General features: G+C 39.9%; 1 protein-coding gene across 4 annotated transcripts in view; it reads left to right on the top strand.

Moving 5' to 3' along the window:
• GARRE1 (granule associated Rac and RHOG effector 1) overlaps nucleotides 1-24,059 on the top strand; it is an 80,671-nt gene that overhangs the window by 11,644 nt on the left and 44,968 nt on the right. For 2 of the 4 annotated variants that reach the window (XM_029074863.2, XM_029074861.2), the window contains exon 2: nucleotides 10,847-10,919. The exons of 1 other annotated variant lie outside the window; for it this stretch is intronic. The gene's annotated coding sequence lies outside the window, so the exon portion shown is untranslated. Of the gene's footprint in view, nucleotides 1-10,846; nucleotides 10,920-15,340; nucleotides 15,427-24,059 lie in introns of those variants that run through there. One more of the 4 variants, XM_016228222.3, reaches the window with a different exon arrangement.

Here is a 24,059-nt window from a genome sequence, read left to right as displayed (position 1 = left end):
TACTGCTCCCAAATATTCCAAAAAAGTTTTTATGGCTGATTTTCCCCTGATAGATTATGCATGCTCTGCTTCTGTTGTGCTTTTCCAAAGACTTAGTATGGTATTTTGCTTTGAGTACTTGCTGAGTGACCATTACCACTCTTAATACAAGGAACCTGGGCAGGAGAGAAGGCAGGAAGAAGGACGTGAGGTTGGTGGGAGGAGAGGAAAATGAGGCACAGTAGCTTGAGATGAACAAAGTGGGCTGTAGTAGGTGAAGAATGGGTAAAGTAGGAGGGAGAGAGCCGATGTAAAACCTGAGGTCACAAGTTTTTTTTTTGATGCAAGGAGGAATGGGCAAGCATTGGATCATGTTTATAAATTATTTTGTACCCTTTCAAGCACATAGGACAGTGCTCAGCACACAGGCGCTCAGTAAATACTATCGATTTAAATGGAGGTTTTCGAGGAGTAGTGACTGTCTTTCGCAGAACAACTTTTTAGAAAAATGATACAGGCAACAGAGTGAAGTATGGACTGAAGCAGGGAGAGAGTGGAGGCCAATGTAGAAGTCAAGCCGGAATACGACTCTTTACCTCGGGAGCTCCTGCTCCCAAGTACCTTGGCTTGAAAGCAGTTCCCCCAGTCTGCAGGAATCTGGGCTGGGGGAATGCAGTGGCAGTGGAACAAAGTTGAGGGTGGTCAGGGTGCTTCAGGGAGACACTTTTAGGGTTGGCAGATTTCCATAGAAGGTTCTGTGTGATATATATTACATTGTGTCACCTGCTTGAAGCATGAATACCACATCACTATCAACAAAAGCGCACCCACTATCTCCAGGTGCTGTCCGTGGCCTCCCCACAGGCCATCTGTAGTTGGGCTTGGATCCAGTATTGCCACTTAAGAAACGCATACTCAAAAAGCGGTATGTAATGAGGCAAGATACCCTTCAAGTTTTTTTTTTTCATGAAGAGTGCCCAGCTTTGGTTCATAGATAAAAATGACCTTCTTTGTTTCTTGAATCTTTAAACATACTTCTTCAAGAGGGACTTCATGCAACAGCAAGCGGTGTATGTTTTGGTGTTCATTTGGACAGGATGTTTAGAGAAGACACCCTTTTGGCCAAGTGTTTTTTTTCAGTTTGCTCTTTACTTCTTTTGAGGACTCGTGTGTTTAGAAAGGGCTTTCTTCACAGCTTGGCCTATCTTGCAGGAATGAAGTTCTAATCCTTGAGGAAAGAAATGGAACCCAAAATGATGTCTGAGTCGATGCTTTGATTTCACCACAACACCAAGCCTAAGGGAAAGAAATCATATTATTGGTACTTTGTAAATGTAATACATTGTGAAAAACATCAAAAGAGTTAACTACCAGTGACTTTTGTCCTTTCCATGGTAAATTATACTTTTGTGTTTTTCATACTTTCAGTAGGACTCGACAGTCTTAGTAATGTTTTCTCTTAAGTGGTGTTTTTCTGGAATAAAGACTCTTCTGTATCCCATTGGCTAACTAACGCAGTTGACCTCTGATGTTTTGAAAGTAAATTTTAGCTTGGTTGGCCATGTGGTCAGGAAAAGTTTTGGTCTGGTTAGGTGAAATCAGCAATTGCTTTATAGAGGTACTAGATGTGAAATCTGTTCAAAACCACTAATGATATATGTTTTGTGTTTGTATAGGAATGTCACATTTTTGTGGTGACAGATTTGGCATAGGTAGAGCAATTGTGTCATCACAACAAGATTTAGTTAGATGTTACTGGAGGAAGCAATAGAATTCAGAATACAGATGAAACCAGTATATTTTCTTTATTGAAGAGATCTTTTCAAGATCTTCCTCTTAAAAGTAACGAGTTAACATTTTTTTTCTAATTCTGCCCTTCTGAGGCATTCCAGTTTTTTTTTCTTTCAACTTAAAGTTGTTTGTCACGACTATTACATCGTAACTGAATTAATTCAGTGCATCGTGTCCAGTGTGTTTTTAGCCAATTCCTTTAACCAGTTCTTCTGTTGGTTTTTGTTGGTTGTTCTTAATTAGGCAAGTTGGGTTTAGCTTACCCTCTTTGCAGGATGCCTAGCGGCTACTTTCTCAGAATATGAATTTATTTAATCTTGGCCAAAGTATGAAAAAATGAGGTCTTTGAACTTTATAGAGTGTATTGGTTATGACAACCAGTTTCACCTAACTCAACCAGCTCATTTCTCGACTGAGGTTTTACTCTGAGTAGGAGATGATTAATCTACTATTTATAGCATAGTTGATGCCCTGTAGAATAATTGCTGCATAGAGGAATGTCCTTGGGGGGAAAAAAGTCTTGGTGTTTGAATTTTTAGGCAGGAGGGCAGTTCTTTCTGTAAGCATTCGCTATTTCCGGGTACTTAACTAGCTCTAACTTGAAGTCTGCCTCTTTGCACAGGAGTGTTAAAGTGTATGGGGTTGGCAGGATTTGCAGATATTCCTCTCCAAACTCCTTGAGCAAGTTGTCTACACCTACCACCTCCACTTCCTCTCTTTCAGTTTTCTCCGTGATCCCCTGCAGTCTGGCTTCCACCCTTTTCACTTCTTGGAAACTGCCTTCTCTAAGATCACCGGCCACCTCCTTCTTGCCAAATCCAACAGCCTCTACTCCTTAGCCTCTCACATGCCTTTGTCGCTGTGGACCACTCTCTCCTCCTTGAAACCATATCTAATCTTGGTTTCACTGATACTATCCTCCCTTGGTTCTCCTCCTACCTCTGGCCGCTCCTTCTCTGTCTTTTTCACAGGCTCTTCCTCTACCTCATCCTCTCTGACTGTGGGAATCCCTCAAGGGCTCAGTTTTTGGTCCCCTTCTATTCCCCATCTACACCAGTTCCCTTGGAGAACTCATTTGCTCTCTTGGCTTCAACTACATTTCTATGCAGATGATTACTAAATTTATCTCTCCAGCCCTGACCTCTGTCCTCCTCTGTACTCCCACATTCTCTTCTGCTTTCAGGACATGTCTCATGGATGTCTCACCGACACTATCCACTCAGCGTGTCCAAAATCGAACTCCACAACATATCTCCCAAAACCTCTCCTTGCCCCTACTTTCCCATCACTCTTGACAACACCACCATCCTTTCAGTCTCACAGATCGGTCTCACAAGTTATCTTTGACTCTTCTCTCTCTTTCAGTTTGTACATTGTCACTTAGCAAATTCTGTTGGTTCAGTCTTCATAATATCTCCAGAATCTATGTCTGAACCCGGGCCTTTGTCACCTGGTTGTTAGGCAGTGACACCCTGATCTGACCGCAGGGAAAGAGGGAAGATGAAGAAAATGGTTGCCTCAGCACAAAATACGTTCCCTCTCCATCTTCCAGGGAGATACATATGTTTATGCTGCCGAGAGGCACTATAAATTATTTTGGGGGAGGTATTATTGGGGGACTGGTTAAGACAGGGCATTTCTAAACAATGTCTGTGATTGTCAATTTTTGCAAAGTGGATATTTAAAAAAATGACATCATAACTGCCAAACAGTAATATAAATAAGAATTTCATAGACCTGGAATAAGTAAGGTTATCTCCTTGTCCTCAACATACCACTCATGCTCTTTGTAAGACGTAAAAATGTGTTGCATTGGCTAGTGTAATTTTTTTTTTTTGGCAGCTCTGTTTAAAAGCATTAGGGGAGTTGAGGTGAGGACTGTATTTCAGTCTTGGGCGAGTGCTGCATGAGACTGATGAATTTGAGCTCAGATTCCCAGATTATGATTTTTAGATTGTTTACAGATGAGTAAACTCAAATCTCCTTTATTGCCTCCTTTCCTTCTTCTGCTCCCTCTTCACTCTGCTTTTAACTCCAACTAAGGTGACTTGATTTCTAGTCCACTCTGTGGCTCTCATTTGGTTTTACTGTTTATGGTACAAAATGGGTAAAGGAAATAAAGGCATTAAAAAGGTCATCTCTTTGTGGGATCTTTAAAGACACTTGAATTGCCATAGGTGGATGTTAAGATGAAATTTGAAATGAGTGATTAGAGTAAAAGACAATCCTGTAACACGTATTAACTTTGGCCTAATTCTGAAACCTACATATTTCAAATTCTCTTTGGAAAAAAGCTGACTCAGCCTTGGCACCAGAAAGAAAGGAGTTGAAAATCATATTTGGGTCTTAGTTGAGGTTTCCCCCTACCCCAGGGATTTTTCAGAGATTGCAGTAAGGAAAGAATGCAAGCATAGTCCTTTCTTCACCAGATTATTTAGAAATTTAATTAAAGCCTTCAAAGTTCTTGAGCACAAGTATACCCTAACATCATTCACAGTATTTGTTTTAGTTTTACTGTAGTGGTTTAATATTGGATTGGATGAATTAACCAGTAAAATTGCAGAAGGAAGTCTTTAAATGGAATCTTCATATTTTAGCCCTAGGGAGAAGTATTCAAAGAAAAAAGAAAAATGAAAGAAATGAGACAAAATTGATGGAAGCTGCCTTTATTCCAGATTATTCAGTAAATAAATCTAGAGCTGTAGTTCTTTGTCATTCCAGTTGATGAAGTCTACTCTTTATTTAAGCAGTATTCATTCATTCAGTCATATTTATTGAGTGCTTACTGTGTGCAGAACACTGTACTAAGCGCTTGGAAAGTACAGTTCAGCAATAAAGAGAGACAATCCCTGTCAACACTGGATTTACAGTCTAGAAAGGGGGAGACAGACATCAAAACAAGTAAACAGGCATCAATATAAATATATAGATATGTACATATGTACCCAAGTGCTGTGGGGTGGGAAGAGGGGAGGTGGAGCAAAGGGAGTGAATTGGAGCGACGTGGAAGGGAGGGGGAGCTGAAGAAAAGGGGGGCTTAGTCTGGGTAGTTAATGATATTTTGCCCCCCACCCCCCACATCTCCTCAACTTGCTCCCTTTGTTCCCCCTCCGGCCTGCCCCACAACATGTTTATATATATATATATATATATACATACATATCTGTAATTCTATTTATATTGATTCCTGTTTACTTTTTTTATGTCTGTCTCCTCCCCTTCCCCCCCATTTTGGGCAGGGATTGTTTCTATTTATTGCTGTATTATACTTTCCAAGAGCTTAGTACAGTGCTCTGCACACAGCACTGAATAAATATGATTTAATGAATGAATAATGGTTGGATCATCTAATTTAAAGTTATGCATTTAATGGCATCTATGTATTTAGACAGGTCTTCAGTGGTAATTTAGAAAATCCCTATTTGTTTTCAATAACAAATAGGTATCCGTTAACTAAATCAGGTGGACTGATTTTTCTTTACCTCAAGGTCCAAATAAGAAAATTCATTTTATTTTAATTCTGGGATTACCTGATAGAGTTCTGAAGAGCAAGATTTAAGGTCTTTTATTTCAGGTCCCCTTCTGCTGCCTTAGGACTACATTTTTTTATGATATCTAAGTGCTTATTTTATGCCAGGTACTGACTGTACTCACCATTGGGGTAAATGCAAGGTAATAAGGTTGGACATAGTCTCTGTCCCACAGAGGGCTCGCAGTTTAAATCTCCATTTTACAGATGAGATAACTGAGTCAAGCCCGTGCTCTATTCACTAGGCTATGCTGCTTCTCCTATGTGCAGAGTACTGTACTAAGCACTTGGGACAGTAGAAATCAACAGAATTATCACTCACATTCCTTGCCCATAACGAGCTTACAGTCTAGAGAAGTAAGGTGACTTGCCCAAGGTCACACAGCAGACAAATGGCAGAGCTGGGTCTAGCCACCAGGTCCTCTGACTCCCAAGCCCGTGGTCTTCCACTAGGCCACACTGCTTCCTTTCTACATATACTGTAGAATTTGATCTTAATGCCAAGCTCCACATCTCAAGACTGATTCATTGCCCCATTTTTATAGCTTCTGTATTTTCATTTACCTCAGTTGGACTTGATATTCCATTAGCCTTCTGAATAACTGTGCATTTGTGTATACATCAGTCACTACATCATTTGTGCCAGTTTGTAGGAAGATGTTTTTAGGGGAAAGGGCACTGTCTGGACAAAAGTGGATGGAAAAACATTTCCCAGTGTCAGTCATGGGATCTGAGTGTTATTTGCTTTAGCCCCTCAGTTATGTACAGTTCTCAAATAAATGTACCTTGAGTTATGTCACCACATAAAACTTTTGTTTGGGGAAAGGAAAATTGCTGGCATAAGAAAAGTTGAGGGAGGAACCACATAGATGGTGATTTGATACAAAACCAGCAAAAAAAATAAAGATAATTTCGGCTCCCAGTGACCTTTGTGTTTTCTCTAGGGAGAAGCTCTTTTTGACATCTAAATTAGTGGATTGGTATGGAGACGGACAAGTGTATTTCAAGTCCTGATCCTTTAAAATTATCACGGCAAAAAGGGGACATTAATTCCAGGTGTCAAATTAAAAGTTGGAAGGTGAAGAACTAAATTCTGATGTAATTGCCTAATATTTTACAAAACTCAATTTTTGTTCACTTCATAAGCTGTGACAGGCTTTTCACTTATTGACTTCTAGCATCAGTTTTGCATAGATACCAATCATCTGGATACGGATGCTTTAACAGAGTCTCATTTTAGTGTCATTTGGTCTAAGTGCATCAAAATAACATGCCAGTAGTAGTTTTCTTCTCCAGATTCTCATGAATAACTAGGTGAAATTAAGAAATCTCATAGGGTGAAGAGGTGGCAGATATTTAAAGAGGAGTTTTCTCTTATGGCAATTTTACATCTCCTCATAAGGGGGTTTCTATCTTGGTGTCTATGTGCATGAATTCAGTTGCAATTTGCTACCTGGCATGCTGCACCCCCTCTCTAACCTTTGCCCTTTCCTGATTGGTTTTAAATGTCATTAAAGGTATTATTAAAAGGATAATCTGTTTTGTTAACCTGGTAAAACCTTAATCACAGCTAATTTTGGACATTAGCATTTTGTAGGCTTTGAAAAGTATAGCACCTGTAATGGTTAAAATGAAAATATTTTCATTAACTCAAAACAAGTCTGTCTTGATTTGTAGCATAGGTCAGCACAGGGACACCATATCTGTGTTTAGAATAAGTTGGAGCCAATTTGGACATTCTTAAAGTTGGAGTAGTTAGCCTCTCCCGGAACCAGAGAGAGATAACAAAGCTAATGCTGGACTTTAATGCATCTGTTTTTATCCCCATACAAATTGGTTTCCCCGTTAAAAAAAAAAAAAAGACATAAATTGTTTAATAAAAGTTTTTGGAAACATAATTAAAACCACTTGACACTTTGGTAATGTCTTTCTTCTGAAAAAGCTTATTTACCAGAGCCCTCTTGACACTGTTGTACGGTTTCCATGGTCCAAATTTAAATTACCAAAATATTGGGGAGAACCCACATTTCCCATTCATTTTGTGAGGAAAGTTGGTGGTGGTGGAGAATCACTTCAAATGCTATTTTTCTATTACTTTTGCATTTCTAAAAGCCCGGTGGCAGAATTGTGACATTTGCGGTGGTGGACAGGGAATGTGACTACCAACTCTGTAGTATTGTACTCTCCCAGTGCTTAGTACGCTGCTTTGCAGGCAGTAAGCATTCAGTAAATACCATTGATGATGATTTGTGGCTTCTGACTCGTGATTCTCCTACCCCAACGCTTCTTCTCCTAATGCTTATTTCACCTCACCCCCAGCCACATAGCACTTTTTTACATATCCTAATAGTCTGCTGCACCTTATTTTACTGCCTCTTTCCCCGTCTAGAAGGTAAGTTCCTTGAGGGCAGGGACCATGATTACCAACTTGTTTTATATCCTCTCATGCGCTTAGTGCAGAACTCTGCCCACAGTGCAAAATAACTACCGTTGGTTGATTTAAATGCTCTTTTCTTAATTGGTCACCTGTAAGTTATTGGGAGCTATGAGATCTATAAAGAGGTGAATCCTGAGACACCAAAGAGTATGATATGCAACCTGCAGGTCCAGTCTGACTCCCTTCCCCAAAAGGCATTTTGTTCTACATTCATACACAGGGCACTTATCTGCTCAAATGATTTTGGCAACCATCTCTGTATGAAATGGCTCCCAAATTCTCCTTGCCAGCCCTAACTTCTCTCACTTGCTTTACAGTTTTGTCTTGCCCTTAGGGCATCTCCACAGATGATCCACTAGCACCTTAAACCCTGGACGGGAAAAACAGAACTTTTTCACCTTTCTTCCTAATCTGATTTTTCTCCTATCTTCCTTGTGATTAGCAACACCATCAATCACGGTGCTTCAAAACTTACAACTTTGGTGTCATCTTTGTCTCTCTCTGTCCTTGTCTATCTCTAAATCAACCTGTTTCCACAGAAATCCTTGGATCTGCATCTTCCTCTCCAGTCTTAAAGTCATCACCCTGGTTTAAGACCTTGACATCTTCTGGCTGGATTATTGTTACAGCCTCTCTGATTTTCCTGACTCCAGCCTCTCCACTTTATTCTGTATACAGCTGCCCAGTTTACCTTGGCCAAACACCATTCATGATGCACGAATCTCCTCAAAAACCCTCAGTAGCTACCTATTTTTCTCCCAATCATACAGAACAGCCTAACTCTCCATAAGCTCTTTCTTACCTATGGATCCATTTTCTTCTTTCACTTCATTTTAGCTTATGCTCTTGGCTTTTACTTTTCTAGCTAACTTGCTTCCGACTTGCCCATCTCCAACCAGTTAACCTAGTCCCTTGCATTAAAGCCCTGAGTGCCTTCCCACTAAACTGTGAAATGTCTTTCCCCGTGTTCAAAGACCTTCCCCGGAAAAAGACACATCCTCCAAGAAGCAATCCCTGACTAATCCTCACTTCCTTGGTGTCTTCATTCAAAAACCAGGTCATCCATCCATAGCACTCATATTTGGTGTCAGTTTGTTTCACTTGTCTGCTTTTGTTTTTAAGCTCTTGTTTTTGTTCCTTTTGTATGTTAGCAGTTTATGTTTCTAAAACCCATTAGTTTATAATATCCTCAAAGGCAGGGACTAGTTTTGGCTCTGTTGTGTGTTCCTCAGGGCCTGATGCAGTCATCTACTACAGTAGACGATCAGTATATACTATTGATGATAATAGGCTAGGGAATCAGAGGTCATGGGTTCTAATCCTGGATCTAAAATGGGGATTAAGACTGTGAGTCCCACTTGAGACAACCTGATCACCTTGTATTCCCCTCACCCCCAGCGCTTAGAACAGTGTTTTGCACATGGTAAGCATTTAACAAATATCATTATTATTATTTTTATGGGGTTCTAGGAGACTGCTGCTTAACTAGAATTTCTGATTTTGTTTCCCCCGATGAACTCTGTCTCCACTTTCCTCCACTTTTTTTGTGCATGCACTCTCTCACCCTTTCCTCCTTCTCCCTTTCCTCCTCTCTCTCCCTTCCCCCCTTGCCCCCCCATTCCCTCTTCCTCCCGTCTCCCTTTCCCCCTTTCTCTCCCCTTCCCCCCCTCCCCCACCTTTTCCCCCTCTATTTCTCTCCTTCCCTCTTTCTTATGAAAGGGATGAAGAGATAAAATAAGGAAAAGTGAAGCAACCAGTGTTAATAATGTAAACCTATAGAAAGCTAAGGCCAAACAAAATAAAAGCTCTATAGACTGAAATGTTCTATTTTGAGAAAAAGAAGGGCAATGAGACTATATAAAGATGTAAGAATGAATTATTTTGAGAAATTATTTCACATCAATGTACTTAGGTGGAAAATAATTTTCCCACATCTCATTTGAGATTATTGGTGGAAAAAGAAGTCATTCATTTTATTACTTATCGACATCATCATTATGATTGCTAATTACTGTTAGTACTGTTAATGATGACGATAATGTGAGCACATGTAGCTCACAGTCTAAGCAGGAGGGCTCGAATCCCCTACAGATGAGGAAACTGAGGCTAAAAGAAGTTGTGATTTGCCCAAGATCACACAGCAGGCAAGTAGTGGAGCTGGGACTAAGACCCAGGTCTCCTAACTCTTGAGCCCTTCCTCTTTCACTAGACCATGATACATCTCCATTTCATTAACCTGATATGTTAAAGAGTCCCTTTAACAACAATATGACTGGTACCTGAAAACTAATTTAAATTCCATTCCACCTCCACCTTTTCTTGATCTGCTTTTCAAAAAATGATTGCAACTCTTGTTTCATGGAGGCATATCATTAATCCTCTCTGTATTTCCCATTTAATTTAAATCCTAAAAAATAGCTTGCATAAACATCTTTGTATTTTTTTTTATGTCAGGGAAATGCTTATTTCCTTCTCTCTCAGATGTTTCTACAAATGGTACCAGGTCTTTTTGGCAAATAAAGGGAAAACTCCCAAAATTGATTTTATGTTCTCACTCTTTTTGAGTACAACTGGATACATGACATTTCTCAATAAAATGGGGGTGAGTTAGTTCTTAAAGGTTTTGGTCTTCTTACCCTCTGGAAATATCTGAAGGGGAACAAAAGCCCCCTTTAACTAGCTCAATTGAGATAGTAATGTGAATGTGGAGAAAATATCACCATTTTTACAGTATTTATACTGAGCATTTGTCCTTGTCTGAAATTCTAAATTGAAAAATTTGAAGCTTAATAGATGCTTATCTCTATCAACTTCTTTAGTGGTTTTTGAAGTGGTTAGTGCAGTGTTCTGCACCGAGTAAACACTTGACAAATAGTATTGATCGTTTTAATTTAAAATACTGGAACGTGAGGCATATTGTGTTAAAACCTCATTTTGACAATTCTCTGGAATGAAGAAGGTCCATCATATTTTTTTACTATGACACTTTTGAAGTTCATTAATGACCCAAAGTAATAATCAAAAATGGTATTAATTGAGTGCTTACTGTGAAATATATAAATCCTTTCAACTCTATCATTACTGAAGTATTTCATGTACTTTTCTTATAGGAAGATAAGTGGCTGCAGTAAGAGGGAGCATATTAAGAAAGGAGGAGGGTTCATAAAATGGATGTTGGAAAAAGTAAGTAAGTTTAATGGTGGCCTGACATGAATTTTTATGATTTTGGAAAAAAGGGTCCATAGTCTGAAAAAGTCCTCAAACTCTTAGTTATATCATTCAGGGGATCATTTTCCCTCCATCCCTCCCTGCCAAAATTCCTGTCCCTGAAGGGTGTTTACCTCTTGGGTAAAATATGGTTTATGGGCTGAATGTGACCCTCCGAGCAATTTTTTAGCACAAGTTAGATTTGGACCATCTCTAGATTCAATATCTTTCGCTTTTAGTGGCCCCTTCGTCAATCGGAAGGACTAATGAACTGTTAGTAACTAACTAACTGAAATTAACTGTCTCTTTGGCCAACTTCAAGTTAGAAAGGAACCTCTTAGGATGGAAGCGCACTTCTGCGATTTAAATCCACTTCTCCCCTCCTCCTCCCTTTTAATTTTTTCAACTCCATCACCTCCTAGCTTTCCACTGTTGGCTGACTTTTACAGTTTACAAATGTAGTATGTGGCAAAATAATTGCCCACTCCTAGCTTAGAAATTCTGTAGTACCTTAGGAGCAAGGTGGGGTAAATTAGCAGAAGACATTTATATGAACTGTGGCATTAAGTAGATTTTGCTGTTGGTTTATTGAATAGGTTTATCTACAAATGTTTTGTAAGAGTACTTAGTAAGTGCTTTTTGTGTGCAAAGCTCTGGGCTAAATGCGGGTCCCTGGCCCGCAAAGGTATAGTAGGGTTCCCAAGAGCTTAGTACAGTGTTCTACCCATAGTTAGCGCTCAATAAATACTGTTGATTGAGAGTGGAGTGAAAACGGATTCATAAGGAGAGATGCTAGGATAAAAAACTCTGACTCAACATACAAGATAAGGACAAAAACTCACACCAAGTAAAACCAAAAAAAAAAGAAGTGGAGCAATGTGACTAGTGTAGCAGAGGTTTGGCTCTTCATTGTTCTAAGGCTCATAATAGGTTCGAGAATGCAATATTTCAACATTTATATTTAATATTTTAGAAGTTAAAATTGTGAGTTATTTAGAGTCAACATGACTACCAAGTACAAATAGCTTTTTCAGGACTGTGACTTATTTCTTGGTTCATAGATATATTGCCTCTAAGGTTTTGCTTTCTAACATTCTCCTCTGCCCCCTCTGCCCCCAGCTTTTGGTGGGGAGACACTTTACAGAGGATGGCTTGTCTTTGGGCACAACCAGTTGCCCCCAAAAGAACCTTTTGTGATGGTGGGAAGAGTGTAGGAAAAGGCCTTTATTTGGGGGCATTGCTATTTTTCTTTCATACCTGGTGAAACTAAAGATGGTGCGCCAAAATTTTTGGAACATATCTGGAAGCTCCTTCAAATGGTGCTAGAGGAAAAAAAAATTCAGTATTCTTTTAACTTTTTTCATTCAAGAATGTATCTGAGACCACATTGTATTTTTTTTTGTTTTTTAAATGATGTTGTCATTTCTGACCCATATCTTATCAACTCCATGGACACCTCCTCTTCAGAATGTCCCATCTTCTGTCATAAGATCATTTTTCTTTGTGTATCCATAGAGTTTTCTTAGTAAAGATACGGAATTGGTTTATCATTGCCTTCTTGAGAAACTTGAGTCTCTGCCGTTGTCCTTGATCAGTGTTGCTCCATCCTACCTCACCTCATTTCTCTCTTTCTACAACCCAGCCCACACACTTTGCAATTCTAGTGCTAACCTTTTCACTGGGCCTCAACGTAGCCCACATCTTTCCCCTGGCCTGGAATGCCCTCCCGCTTCAAATCCGACGGACATGACTTTTCTTCTCCTCCCCCCGAGCCCCCAACCCGAAAGCCTTATTGAAGGCCCATCTCCTCCAAGAGGCCTTCCCAGACTAAGCCCCACTTTTCCTCATCTTCCATTCCCTTCTGCATCACCCTTACTCTCTTTGGTCTTCCCCCGTCCCAGCCCCACAGCACTTATGTACATATCTGTCATTTATTTGTATTGATGTCTGTCTCCCTCCTACCCCCCTCCACCAGACTGTAAGCTCATTGTGGGCAGGGAATGTGTCTGTTGTTGTATTGTCCTTTCCCCAACACTTTGTACAGGGCTCTGCACATAGTAAGCGCTCAATAAATATGATTGAATGAATGACTTGATCATCCGCCTTTGAATCTTTCTTGTGCCGCTGCTGCCCAGCACAGGTGAATTGACTTATCCGATGCTTTGGCTTAGACCTTTCCATTATGGATAGTCCCATATGGCATAGCTCTAAGCTTCATCAGTGTATGCAGACTCTCTTGTCACGATAAGGTGTCGATTCATAGGCGAGAATTGTATTACATTAGATACATTTACAATTTCAAAGTAAGGTTGGTTAAGGAAGGGAAAAGAAAAGGAAATGATTAAAAACAAAGTGATTTATTTTTGATGAACATGAATTCACAGAGTAATTTAATTCTCTTAAAACTATGTATAATTTATGAAAATGGCAGGTTGAGTTGTGTATTGTCTCTTACCTCGAAATCAATAGCACAAAGGCATAAGTATAGAAAAACTATCCCTAAATGGTGAGGTAGTTTTTAAATATATGCTTTTCTTAGTGGAACAGGTGTCAAGATGACTAGCCTCCTAGGATTTTTAGTGTTATCCCCAAAGGGGGTAAAAGTTATATTTTTCTATATGCAACAGTTGTCTACTATAGTGCCAAGTATGCATCTGGTAAATAGTGCAATTCTACCATAACTGGTTCTGGAGAATGGTATGAATGGTTTAAATATATAATATTGTCTTCATTGGAATGAAATAATATCAAAATTAGCAATAATGAGAAATTTAGAAATTTATGTCTTCATATATTTTTAGTGCTTTTCCACACTAGCACTAATGAATTATAAATGCCAGTATTCCTTACAACACTCGTACACTTCAGAGTATCACTCCACTTTTACCTGAGCAGTGAGCATATGAATAGTATGTTGACTGGGTAAACATTTTTTATTTGGGGGCACATTTAATATAATAAATTTACACTGTTCCCCATGCCGTTTAGTACTCTTGGTCTGAATGGCCTTATTTTCAATAAACTAGTAAGCACTTACCAGGACACAGTATTCTACCGTCCCTCAATTGTTCAGGAACTAAATACATTTCTTGGGTTATAGATTATCTACACCTTCAGTTTGCTCTTAACCGTACTATTGTGTGCCTTTTGGCATTATCTTTTGGGAGGTAGGCACAAGAAGAGGAAAGAGAAGTACAGTACACAGTTGAGAATTAGACAGGGACAATGTCAAATTGCCACCTGTGTGTTCTTTCCTAGTGCTTAGTACATTGCGTTCTCCTACCACTTCAGTCAGCTCTTGGACTACTTGTTAGTTCTGGTAAAAGGTTTGGCTAGAGGGACCGTTTAGAAACTATAGTGTTTGCCAAAATTATGGGGTAATGGCAATCATTCTGCTACGAATGCAACAACTGCTTCTCACTCTCCACGCAAGGGAGATGTGCAAGGGAGGTGTGTTGCCGGGAACCGTGTCCTAATTCTGCTCAAATCTGACCAATTTCGGCTCAAATCGAATGCCAGTATAAATAGTAAAGCCTTCAGTCATCTGTAGAGATTTGCATTCTTTTGCAATTAAGTTTAAAAAAAACCCAAACAATCCATCAGTGGCATTTATTGAATCTTACTGTATGCGGAGTACCAGTCTTTGGGCAGGGATTGTCTCTACCTGTTGCCGAATTGTACATTTCAAGTGCTTAGTACAGTGCTCTGCACATAGTAAGCGCTCAATAAATGTTATTGAGTGAATACTAAATGCTTGGGAGAGTACGATTGCTGCAGAGTTGGTAGATCTTTTCCCTGTCCACAAGGACCTTACAGTCTAGAGGGGGAGACAGAATTAAAATAAATTGTGATTATGTGTCTAAGTGCTGTGGGGCTGAGGTTGGGGTGAATATCAAGTGCTTTAAGGGAACAGATCTAAGTTACAGATCTAAGCAAGGTAGAAGGGAGAAGGTCCAGGGGAAATGAAGGCTTAGGGAAGGATTCTTGGAAGAGATGTGCTTTTAATAAGGCTTTGAAGGTGAGGAGAGTGGTGGTCTGTCTCATATGACGGGGGAGGGAGTTCCAGGCTAGATGGAGGATGTTGGCAAAGTGTCGGCAGCGAGATAGACGAGATTGAGGTACAGTGAGTTAGTTGGGATTAGAAGAGCGAAGTGTGTGGGCTGGGTTGTAGTAGGCAAGCAGCCGGTGACGTAGGAGCGGGCAAGGTGAATGAGTACTTCAAAGCCAACGGTAAGGAGTTTCTGTTCAATGTGGAGGTGGATGGGCAACCACCATGGAACTTGAGGAGTGGGGAGATGTGAACTGAACATGTTTTTTTTTAGAAAAATGATCTGGGCAACAGAGTGAAGTAAGGACTGCAACGGGAAACAGGCAGGTCAGCGAAGAGGCTGATGCAGTATTCAAGGCAGGAAATAAACACTTGGATCAGCGTCGTTGCAGTCTGGATGGAGAGGAAAGGGCAAATTTTAGTGATGCTGTGAAAGTGAGTACCGACAAAATTTGGTGACATATCGTTTAATATTATTCTAATGAAGCTTTTAAAATCTGAAACACAGAGCCTGAATAATTGTAGTGAATTCATATCTCGGATGGTAAGACATTTTTATTCTTTATGACTGACTCTTGAAAAGGGTGGGGACAAGTCCTTCCTCTTGAAGGGATATAGAGTTGACCCAAGTACCTTGGTTCAGGGTAGTCTGGACCCCATGCACCCTGGCTAACTAGTATATGCAAAGGCTTGTTGGGATGAAGGAATGTTAATCTCACTAAAGGGTTCTCCAACTGGGAAGTCTGCTCTTGTGCCTTGCATACAGAGTCAAGGGGTTTTAGTGTGTTCGGAGATGGGGTGTGTGTGTGGGGTAGTTGTTAGTCGTCCTTCCCTTTTTTAATCCTGCTTTGTCATGTTAAACTGAGAAGGGTAACTTCTGTAGTTTTTAAATTGTCCTCCTCCACCCTCCCACCCCTCTTTTGCATTGTCTCCAAACACTAAACACTATCTTTTCCCAGGGAATAGTGTACCTGGCTTTTCTGGGCCTAATTCCAGTTGTTTATTCACAGATCTACTATTACTCAAATGAAGTAAGCCTAGAAAGCTTCTGAAAGCTGCTTGTCAAAACACAGACGTTATGGTAATGAGACATAAATGGGCATATTAGCATGAAGAAAATGTTCTCATTTCACAACTGTTGTAAGACCCAAGTACGAACTGAAGTCACAGATTTCCTAACAATGTCCTCCCCATTAGTTGTAATTTAAGACTACATCAGTATTTTCTGTTTACCGAAAATTTATTTAAAATAGCTTTAAATGCCTCTTGGAAATATTAGGGCTCAAACCATTCCAGAGTAGCCTATTTGTTGGAATCTAAAAAGTATTTTGTATTTTAATTTCTGGTCAATGTGAAGAGGCAGATCTATTTCATTGACTTTTTTTGTAGCTCTCTGCATGTCAGTTTGAGTCCTTTCAGTTAGCTAAACTGCAATTTTTTAACTAAACACAACTAACTAAACCATAAAACCTGAGGAAGATCAAAGCCTGAACACTCCATCTCTCCTAGAATAAATGGAAACATTGACTCTATTCTATAATCATTTTGGATAGTTCTTCCTCCCTCTGTCCCAAGCGTGCTTCTTGGCCGATTTGTGCTACCCACTTCCTCCTCCTGGCGGCTCAGTGGAAAGATCATGGGCTTTGGAGTCAGGGCTCATGAGTTCGAATCCCAGCTCTGCCACTCGTCGGCTGTGTGACTGTGGGCGAGTCACTTAACTTCTCTGTGCCTCAGTTCCCTCATCTGTAAAATGGGGATGAAGACTGTGAGCCCCACGTGGGACAACCTGATTCCCCTGTGTCTACCCCAGCGCTTAGAACAGTGCTCGGCACATAGTAAGCGCTTAACAAATACCAACATTATTATTATTAATTATCCTTGCCGCTTTGAAAATTGGTTGCTAGCCTGGCCAATTATTATCTTTACAAATAGCGAACTAAAATCACAGTCAAAAATGACCATAATGTTTGAGTAGAAGTTCCACAAAACAGTTTCATAAATCCAAATGCAGTGGCTTGAAATTCATCACATTTACCCACATCTGGATATTTTGAAGGAGAATAATGATGAAACTGAGAAAAGTGGCTTAGATTCTTCTCTTGGTTTCAGTTTTTTTGGGAGAATTGTAGAGATTTCAGATAATGATAATTATAGTTGGGGTATTTTTAAGCTCTTAATATGGACCCAAAACTGCTCTGCACTGAGGTAGATACAAATGAATCAGATTAGACACAGTCCTCATCCAGTGGGTCTCACAGTTTGAGGGAGGGAGAGCAAGGTATCTTATCTGCTTTATATAGATAAGGAAAGGGGCCCAGAAGAGTTGTGACTTGTCTGCCCAAGGTAATGCAGCAGACCAGTGGTAGAGGTAGGATTAGATCCTGGGTTCCTAACTCCCAGTATCATGTTCTTCACTGCACCAGATCACACTACCTCCCAGATTATGCCATAAATCGCAGTACCTATGGGGCTGTTTCAGACTTCTGTTTCCAAAGAGCATAGTAGAGTGCTCCATAAATGCAGTGGGTATTCGTGTTTACATACGTAATATATGTATTTTCCCTAGCTGTAATTGATTTTAATGTCTGCCTCCCCTGGTAGACTGTAAGCTCTCTGTGGGCAGGGGTTGTATCTGTCACCTTTGTTGTATTGTGCTTTCTCAAGCTCTTACTACAATGCTTTGCACAGAGGAAGCAGTTAATAATTTATTATTACTATTATTAAGTACCTTCGAGTAGTTTCCGATTAATCGCGATTCCATAGGTATACTTTCTCCAGAACGTCCTGCCCTCTGCCATAATCCGCCACCTTTCTAATGGTTTTTCCGTTATTGTTGTTGTGGTCTCTATCCATCTAGCTGCTGGCCTGCCTCTTCCATGTTTTCCCTGGCCTTTTCCTAGCATTAGTGTCTTCTCCAGAGAATTAGTCTTCCTGATTACGTGTCCAAAATATTCTACTCTAACTCGAGTCATTTGGCTTTCCAACGATCACTTTGATTTAATTTGCTCTAAAATCCATTTGTTTGTCTTTTGGGGGAGTCCATGGTGTTCGCAAAAGCCTTCTCCAGCTCCACATTTCAAAAGTATCAATGTTCTGTCTATCCTGTTTTTTTTCACTGTCCAGCTTTAGGATCCATACGTTGTCACTAGAAATACCTTAGAGTTGACAGTTTTTATTTTTGGGGCAGTTGTTACTGATTAATTGATTCTCCAGAGGGAGGTGGTCACACAGGTTGTTAACTCTGTTTGCCACTCCTGGATATCATCCAGACTTGATACCATAAAGCTAGCAGGCTTCTATGCCTCCCGTGATCATCATTGGCCAGTGTTGCTCCCTTCTCATTTCTCAGCAGATCCTGAACCGACCTAAAGCTATCCCAGAGAGAAAAATGTTATCCTCTGTGAGGGGGAAGCAGGGCAGTTGGGATCAACTGATTTGTCTTTAGATCTCAGGTTCCCGTGCCCTTTTAGGATGATCACTAGGCTAGATTTTGTAGCTGGTTCCAAGGAGTTGATGGGATTGAGGATGAAGGAACAAATGCTACAGGAATGATCTATTGACCTTCCCCTAGAGGTTAATTCATTAATAGTGTTTGTTTGTTGGAAACAAGTTTGGGTAGAGAGTGGGTACATGTTTGCTCTACAAATTTCTTATATTAGTACATTGCTCAGGGATAATTATATATTAATGTAAAATAATTGTATACTCATTTTCAGCCTTGCTTTCATTAAAGCAATTGTTTATAATGCTTTAATTTTTTATTCCAATAAACTCTTCGATGCAAAATATTTCAGTGCTAGAGTATATTGGGTTCTTTCTCCTTTTTCATTTCACTGAACTACATAAGCAAGTTCACCATCAGACAGAACAGAAGACGGTTAGGAGCTGGTACTAACTCAGTGATATATGACAGTGATGTTAAAAAGTCAGTTGTGTCTTAAGTAAGCCTTGAGTTTTGATGGATTGTGTGTTTGGAATATTAAGAGAAATTTGGGGCTACTTGTTAGTGAGTCAGTCCATTTGGGAAAGATCATAGAATTTGGCTGAATACTATGAAAAGCTCATGTTTGTGTTTTTAATGCTAGAGGCAGAACTTCTTTCCTGTGCAAATAAGGTTCCCGGTATTTGTGAGAATAAAAATACTCCCAAATCCCTGTTATTCAGAGACTCAAATAGTTTGTGGAGTTTTTAGGCAGAACTACTCTCTGCTCTTTAAGCCGTTGGTTTCCTTATTTACACATTTTTAAATTATATATTATAAATTGTTTATTCATGTCTCCCTCCCCGCCGAGACTGCAAGCTCGTTATGGGCAAGAACGTGCCTGCTACTTCTGTTGTATTGCCCTTTTCTGAGTGCTTAGTACAGGGCTCCGCACATAGTAAGTGCGCAATAAATACCATTTTTGATTCATTGATTTACTTTTTAGCCCCTTTACCAGTGGATGTGTTGGAGCAGGGAGAAAAAATAAATGATAAATAAATGATTGTGGTATTAAGCGCTTACTATGTGTCGTCAAGCACTGTTTTAAGCACTAGGGGAGATACGAGATAATCAGAACAGACACAGTCCCTACCCCACACAGAACTTATAATCTTTGTAGGGAGACAGGTATTGAATCCCCATTTAACAGATGAGGTAACTGAAGCACAGATAAGTTATAAGTGAATTGCCCAAGATCACCCAGGAGGCACATGGTGGATCTGGGGATTACAACCCAGGCCCCCTGACTCCCAGGCCCATGGTCTTTCCACTAGATGACATCGCTTCACAAATGAAAGTCTATTTGGTCAGTTTTGGTACTGTAAGTAGCTATTTCTTTAAGATTTGGTTTAGAAAACGGTTGACACTTAGTGGCTTTAATGAAATTTGTGGACTTTAAATTTTTCCCATATCTCCCTTTCTGCAGGTGATTGTCAGCTCTAGTAGTGTAGGAAATCAATCAGATTTCTGGGTTTTGGTTTATTTTTATCAAACAATCATATTTATTGAGCACTTACTGTGTGTAGAGCACTGTACTAAGCGCTTGGTACAATATAACAGAGTTGGCATATCCCCGGGGGAGACAGATGTTAATATAAATGAATAAATCACAGATATGTATAAATGCTGTGGGGCTCTGAGAGGGGTGAATAAAGGGAGCAAATCAGGGTGATGCAGAAGGGAGTGGAGAAGAGGAGAGGAGGGTTTAGTCAGGCGTGGCCTACTTGGAGGAGATGTGCCTTCAATAAGGCTTTGAAGATGGGGAGAGTAATGGTCTGTCAGAAATGAAGAGGAAGGGCACTCCGGACCAGAGGCGAGAGATCGGCAGCGAGTTAGATGAAGTCAAGGTATAGTGAGTAGGTTGGCCTTAGAGGGGTGAAATGTGCGGGCCGGGGGTTCTAGTAGGAGAGCAGTAAGGTGTGGGCAAAGTAATTCGTTCTTTAAAGCCGATGGTAACGGAGTTTCCGTTTGATGCGGAGGTGAATGGGCAACCACTGGTGGTTGTTGAGGAGTGAGGAAACTTGAACTTTTATAGTCTCTGAACCTTTTCCGTACCTAGTTTAATTCCTTAGCCTTTAGGTTAGCCCAAGTTATTTATGAATATGAGGTTGTGTGTATGTATATGCATTTTTGTGTGGGTGTATGTAGTATAAACATATGTGCCTATATGTGTATATCTAAAATGTTAGAAATAGCTGTAAACATTACTGAATTTTCTTCTCTAAGTACAAAACAAACCGACTGGGTATCAATTTTAGATCTAGCACATTGATTTCCTTCAGTCACTGAAATTGCCAATTAGAAATGCTGAGCCAAATTCTCCGATGCCTAAATTTACTTCCCGGAATTCAAGGATTTTGGCAGAAGCATTAAATCTTCCGGATCACTTTGTGCAGTCATTGGAATGAAGTCATTGGTCCTCTGCTGCATTAAAGTTCCTTCCAAAGTGACCGACTTAATTTCTAAGGTGTAGATTTAGGCACTGAGGGATTTGAGCTTGATATGAAGTATAACTATTAATTTTATTTAGTTGAAGGCATTCTCCAAAGTAGCAATATTGATATTTATTGAACACTTACTGTATTGCTTGTATCCACCGCAGCCCTTAGTACAGTGCCTGGCATATAGTAAGTGCTTAACAAATACCATAATTTTTATTATTATTTTTTCTAAGCACTGAGGCAGATCCAACATAATTGGGTGGATACAGTCCCTGTCCCACATGAGGCTTGCAGTCTAAATACTTGATCACTAATAAAAAATGCTGCTAGAAAGCCATTTGGATACTTATATTTTTCTCTCTTAACAGTGGTAACCAGGACACCTTGTTCTCCATAGATTATGAACAAACCAACCATTCATTAATACTTTTCAGTAGATTTGTATAATTCCTAAATTGTCCATGTGATGCAGGGAGAGAAAGTTGCAAGATTCTTGATCCCTGTACAGGTGTTCTTTCAAAATGGCAGGGTCAAAGAGGGGAGACCACATACACAGAAAGCTGAGAGCTCGTGGAGGAAAAAGTGCTGAATCAATTCTTGATAAGTGTGAGCTAGTTGTCGTAAGCTAATCAGCAGAATTGTTCTAGCATCTTGCAGTGAGTTTGTGTTTCCTGATTAGTCTAAATTAAGAGGGTCTAGAAAAAGCAAAATATCTAGGTGTAAATTAGTCTTTTGAGAACCTGCCTAGGAACTGCATTTCATTTGGGAATCAGACTATTGACAAGAGAAAAATTTTCTACATGTGTATACAATATCTTGGTACAGAAGTGATCTTTAATGTTGTATTGGATTCAGTTAAAATTTAGTTCTCGAGTATAGAGTATATTCACTATTCTTTTTCAAAGTTGAAACCCATGGGTTAATTTTCATTAACTAGAATTATCTGGCTTTAGGATGTAATCACCAAAGTTCTTCTATCTGCAACCTGTCCCCAGTTTGGAATTAATTTATAAACTGATTCTGACAGAACGTCAAGATATGTGGTAAAATGATAGCAAACACATGTTCAGCAAAGGGAATAGGGTTAAAGCTCTGAAGAATGTTATTAAAATTTTAAATAATATAAAGCTTGTGGGAAACCATTATGGTATCTAAATAACTAAACACCTTTTTGTCAACCTTCATTGCTTGCTTTTAGTTTTGAATCAGTCAAAGTGTTTATCAGCCACTTTTTGGTAGATGATGACGATGGTATTTAAGTGCTTACTATGTGCCAGGCACTGTTCTAAACACTGGGGTAAATGTAAGAGATTTGGGTTGGACATAGTCCCTGTCCCACAGAGGGCTCACCATCTTAATCCCCATTTTACAGATGAGGGAACTGAGGCCCAGAGAAGTGAAGTGACCTGCCCAAGTTCACACAGCAGACAAGTGGTGGAGCCGGGATTAGAACTCATGACTCTCCCAGGCCCATGCTCTATCCATTAGGCTATGCTGCTTCTCTGTTTGTCTATTTGTTTTTTTGGCCTGTGAGCCCATCATTGGGCATGTTGCCGAATTGTACATTCCAAGGGCTTAGTACAGTGCTCTGCACAAAGTAAGTGCTCAATAAATACTGTTGAATGAATGTCTGTTTTGAAGGGTTTTAGGAGAGAAACCAATGAATCAATATTACATACTGAGTGCTTATCATGCACTGAGCTGTAATTGGGAGCGTATTATAATAGAGTTAGACACTATTCCTGCTCTCAGGGAGGTACAATCTAGCGGAGGAGGCAGGCTAAATTACAGGTAGGGAAAGCAGTTGAGAATAAGGCTAAGTTCCCAAGTGGTGTGATGAGGGAATGGAGTGAGTACCTAATAGGGGTTAAGGACGCAAACACTTGGGTGACACTGGGAGAGTGATCCAGTGGAAGGATGAGAGATTAGCCAGGAAAGGAAATGTGGATGAGATGTGATTTTAGAAAGGCTTTGAAGGTGGGGAGAGTCTGCCAGATGGGAAGGAGGAGAGAATTCAGAGCAGAAGAGGGAAATGAAAGCTTAGTCAGGGAAGGCCTCTTGGGGGAATTATTCTAGAGGGGTTTTGAAAGTGGAGAAAGGGGTGAACTGTCAGATATGAATGGGGAGGGAGTTCCAGGCCAAAGCGAGGACGTTTGTAAGGAGCCGGTGGTGAGATAGAAAAGATCGATGTACAGCTGGGAGGTTGGTGTTAGAAGAGCAAAATGTGCGGGCTGGGTTGTAGTAGGAAATCAGTGAGGTAAGGTAGGAGGGGGCAAGCCGATTGAGTGCCTTAAAGCTGATGGTTAGGAGTTTCTGAATGCGGAGGTGGATGGGGCAACTGTTGGAGGTTTTTGAGAAGTGGGGACATGGGGACCGAATTGCTTTTATCTTTTCAGCAAACTTATCCCGTTGATCTTTTCTTTCCAGGAGAGGGGAAAGTGGGGTCTGAAGGCCTAAGTCAAGTGGAAGACCTGGTCGAAAGGGTGGGGCCCCAGGCTCAGACAGGGAAATCTGGTCTTATTGTCTTTAGCCGATAGACTGGAAATGATCCAGAAACAGAGACCAAGATTTAGCTCAACCAATGGTATGATTTAGATACAGCTTGCTTTTGAAGCAACCTCCTTCACTTATGATTATATAAGGAGCTGAGAATCCAAAGAAAATATGAGTTGTAACAGTATTTTAAGAATTTGATATTGCTGTTCTTTAAACTCTATTTACAATAATTATATACATTAAATCTCTACTCCTATAGTTTTCTATTGATTGGGGGTGGGGAGAACAGAATATTAGAAATTGAGGAAAGTTAATAAATTCTTCAAGATATGCTGGGATGGCTGATTGTGGGTCTGGTCAAAATCACAAGTAAGAAATTATTTTAAGGGAGAGTGATGTAAATGGAAGAGTTCAAAAGTTGAGAAACTCTTCCTAGAACATTATTTTCTTGCTCATATAATAGAAAACATCATATATATGTTAACTCAAAGGTCTTTTTGGTCCTATTATGCAGTGTGGAAAATGTGCTGTAGAAAATTCCCAAAGGCATTTTTACCTCTCTCGAAGGCAAAAAATTATTCCCAGTTAAGTATGTGACATTTAAAATCTTGTAAGGCTTCATTCTTTATTATGTTGGTATTTATGCTTAT

The sequence above is a fragment of the Ornithorhynchus anatinus genome, chromosome 11 (assembly GCF_004115215.2).
Source record: "Ornithorhynchus anatinus isolate Pmale09 chromosome 11, mOrnAna1.pri.v4, whole genome shotgun sequence".
Taxonomy (NCBI): Eukaryota; Metazoa; Chordata; class Mammalia; order Monotremata; family Ornithorhynchidae; genus Ornithorhynchus; species Ornithorhynchus anatinus.
Note: the sequence above shows the minus strand (reverse complement) of the source record. Positions and strands in the feature narration are given on the sequence as shown.